General features: G+C 47.6%; 1 pseudogene; it reads right to left on the bottom strand.

The window, feature by feature from the left end:
• Positions 1-481: 481 nt before the first annotated feature.
• LOC134963820 (5S ribosomal RNA) lies at positions 482-600 on the bottom strand (annotated as a pseudogene).
• Between the last annotated feature and the right edge of the window lie 3,102 nt (positions 601-3,702).

The following is a 3,702-nucleotide window of genomic DNA, read 5'->3' as shown; positions in this document are numbered from 1 at the left end:
ACCTGCAACTGCTGTCTCCCTGGAACAGACCACTGGTTTCCCTGATGCTAAGCCTTCTGCATGACAGTTGGCCCCAGCAACAAGGTGACTTTCAGGTAGGGGAAATGTGGTCTTAAGAAAAGAGCAAAAGACAAAGCTGCTATATGCCTTTTCCAGGGCACACTTAGAAAAAATATATATGTGATATATTATGAAATTATGAGTAAATTAATACTTAACTTTTATTGAGATATACTTGATAAAAGGGAGGAGGCGAATATAAATAATTTGTTACAAATTTGGGGCGATAAAGATTGGGAAGGCGAAAATATGTTTACTCCCTTTGTTGTCCAAACTTACTTTGTTTCTGAATTGAACAAGTATTTGTGGGAGTAAATTTGCTCCATTGGGTTCAGCTATCCCATGTCAGAATATCTAAATTAAACAAAATGCCTTGGGCTGCACAGAGAACTGGAAAGACTCAAATGGTGTGAGAATAAAATACCTACGGTACCTAGTATTCCCTGGTGGTCTCCCAACCGGGTACTGACCAGGCCCTGCAGTGTATGGCTTCCAAGATCAGACGAGATTGGGCATACTCAGTGCGGTTTGACCGTAGGTGAGTAAATCTCCAGCTTGTGCAATCAATTCCAGTGTGTGGTTACTTCAGGCAAATTTCATGGCTAAGATAGTCTGACAGGGACTACCGCCCTAGATGAAATATGAATGATACTGTGCAGTGGAAAAGCACACCGTATTCTAATGGGTGTCTGTTGCCCCCATATGGGAATCCTGATGATAATCCTGTGACTAACAATAGTAACTCCTAAAGGTTTATACCTCTGCTGAATGTTCCTATGGCTAGATATCACATCATATTGCTACTATGCATTCAAATTGGCACAGGGAAAAAAACGTTTCTCAAAAATTACAAATGATGTTTGTTGCACTAAGTATCAAAATATCATAAGAATGGAAATTATTTTAGAAAAAAAGGGGTAGAGCAGACACCCTAAAATTAGGCACAGAATCGTTATGCTGTGCCTATATAGGAGCCCCCCCTGGTGGAAATTAGAAATACAATTGTAATACAATTATAATAGTGTGCCTCACTGGATGTGAGGTTCAAACCTTAATGCCTGCATGCATTGGTGGGCAGTGTGAGGTCTGAAGTGTCCCGCAATAGTGGGTTGAAGTTTCCAACCAGGGAGAGTTCTGGAGCTGTGGAGCCGATGTCCGCGGTCCGTGCGACCGGAAGTTCGGACGCCGGGACCGGAAGTTGATGTACGTTTCGCTCTGGGAGCTTGATCACCTGATCGCCTGACTTTCAGGTAGGGGCTCGCCTTCAACACTTAGCCCATGTGTTGGCAGAGTCCTGCTGGGATCCTTGGGTGAGGGTCCTCATTTCCCAATGATACCGGCTGGAATTTCAAGCACTCCCTCCTCACAGATTTTTCAAGCCGGGCTTACCAGCTTTACCCGCAGCAGAAATTACCTTGCAAGAGGCTATTCAAAAGCTTTTGCAGACAGGGGTGGTGGTTCCGGTACCTCCTCAGTTGCGCAACAGGCGTTTACTCCAGTCTTTTTCTCGTTCCCAAACCAGACTGTTCCGTGCGACCCATCTTGAACCTGAAGTCTCTAAACCCGTATCTGCGGGTGTCCAAATTCAAGATGGAATCCCTGTGGGGGTGGTGTCCGCTCTGGAGGAGGGGGAGTTCCTGGTGTCTCTTGACATCAAGGATGCTTACCTACACATTCCCATGTGTCCCCCTCATCAGGCTTACCTCAGGTTCGCCATTTTGGATGACCTTTCCAGTTTCAGGCCTTATCTTTTGGACTGTCCACAGCTCTGAGGGTCTTCACCAAGGTCATGTTTGAGATGATGCTGCAACTGCGCATGATGGGAGTCGACATTGGCCCTCATTCCGAGTTGTTCGCTCGGTATTTTTCATCGCATCGCAGTGAAAATCCGCTTAGTACGCATGCGCAATGTTCGCACTGCGACTGCGCCAAGTAACTTTACTATGATGAAAGTATTTTTACTCACGGCTTTTTCTTCGCTCCGGCGATCGTAATGTGATTGACAGGAAATGGGTGTTACTGGGCGGAAACACGGCGTTTCAGGGGCGTGTGGCTGAAAACGCTACCGTTTCCGGAAAAAACGCAGGAGTGGCCGGGGAAACGGTGGGAGTGCCTGGGCGAACGCTGGGTGTGTTTGTGACGTCAACCAGGAACGACAAGCACTGAAATGATCGCACAGGCAGAGTAAGTCTGGAGCTACTCTGAAACTGCTAAGTAGTTAGTAATCGCAATATTGCGAATACATCGGTCGCAATTTTAAGAAGCTAAGATTCACTCCCAGTAGGCGGCGGCTTAGCGTGTGTAACTCTGCTAAAATCGCCTTGCGACCGATCAACTCGGAATGAGGGCCATTGTCCCGTTCTTTGACGATTTCCTGATAAAGGCTATGTCCAGGGAATGTCTGCTGCACAGCATCGATCTGACAACTCGCCTGCTTACTGCTCATGAATGAATTCTAAATTTTCAGAAATCTCACCTGGAACCAACCCAGCATCTTCAGTTCCTGGGAATGATACTAGATACAGTGTCTCAAAAGGTTTTTCTCCCAATGGACAAGGCCTTGTCTATCCAGGCTATGGTTTGCTCGGTACTCAGTCCTCGCAAGGTATCCAAACATCTTTGCATCTGATTACTGGGCAAGATGGTGGCTGCTTACGAGGCACTCCAATATGGCAGATTTCATGTCCGACCATTTCAGCTGGGTCTGCTGGGCAAATGGTCAGGGTCTCACCTTCACATGCATCAGGAAGTGACCTTATCTCTGAGAGCTCGGATTTATCTATTATGGTGGCTACAAGTTCCTCACCTAGTGGAAGGCAGGAGTTTCAATATCCACTCGTGGATTCTATTGACAATGAATGCCAGCCGCTGGGGTTGGGGGGCTGTGACCCAAGGGGCCCAATTCCAGGGGATGTGGTCGAGACAGGAATCTACTCTGCCGATAAACATCCTGGAACTCAGGGCAATGTACAATGCCCTTCTCCAAGCTTCCCATCTCCTGAAGGATTAGGCATTGCATGTTCAGTCGGACAATGCCACGGCGGTGGCGTACATAAACCGACAAGGGGGAACAAGAAGCAGAGTGGCGATACAAGAGGTGTCAAGAATCCTCCTCTGGGTGGAGGCCAATGTAAGGGCCATTTCAGCTATGTTCATTCCAGGAGTGGGCAACTGGGAAGCAGACTTCCTCAGTAGGCACGACCTCCATCCGGAGGAATGGGGCCTGCATCCTCAGGTGTTTCAACAGTTAATTCACCGGTGGGGCTGTCTGCAAATAGATCTGATGGCTTCTTGACTCAAGAAGCTATGCCATTACTGTTACAGGATGAGGGATCCGCAGGTTGTTGCAGTGGACGCACTGATGACACCGTGGATGTACCAGTTGTATACCTGTTCCCTCCTCTACCGCTGATCCCAAGGGTTCTCAAAAGACTAAGAAGGAAAGCGTTCAGGCAATTCTAATTGCCCCGGATTGGCCTCGATGGGTGTGGTACTCGGACCTCCTAACCATGGCTCTGGAGGATCCCTGGCTTCTACCACTCCAAGAAGATCTTCTTCAACAAGGTCTGTTCATCTATCCAGACTTACAGCGGCTACGTTTTGACGGCTTGGAAGTTGAGGGGGAAATTCTAGCTAGGAAGT

This window comes from Pseudophryne corroboree, chromosome 9 (genome assembly GCF_028390025.1).
Source record: "Pseudophryne corroboree isolate aPseCor3 chromosome 9, aPseCor3.hap2, whole genome shotgun sequence".
In the NCBI taxonomy this organism is placed as follows: Eukaryota; Metazoa; Chordata; class Amphibia; order Anura; family Myobatrachidae; genus Pseudophryne; species Pseudophryne corroboree.
This window is presented reverse-complemented; position numbering and strand designations above follow the sequence as displayed.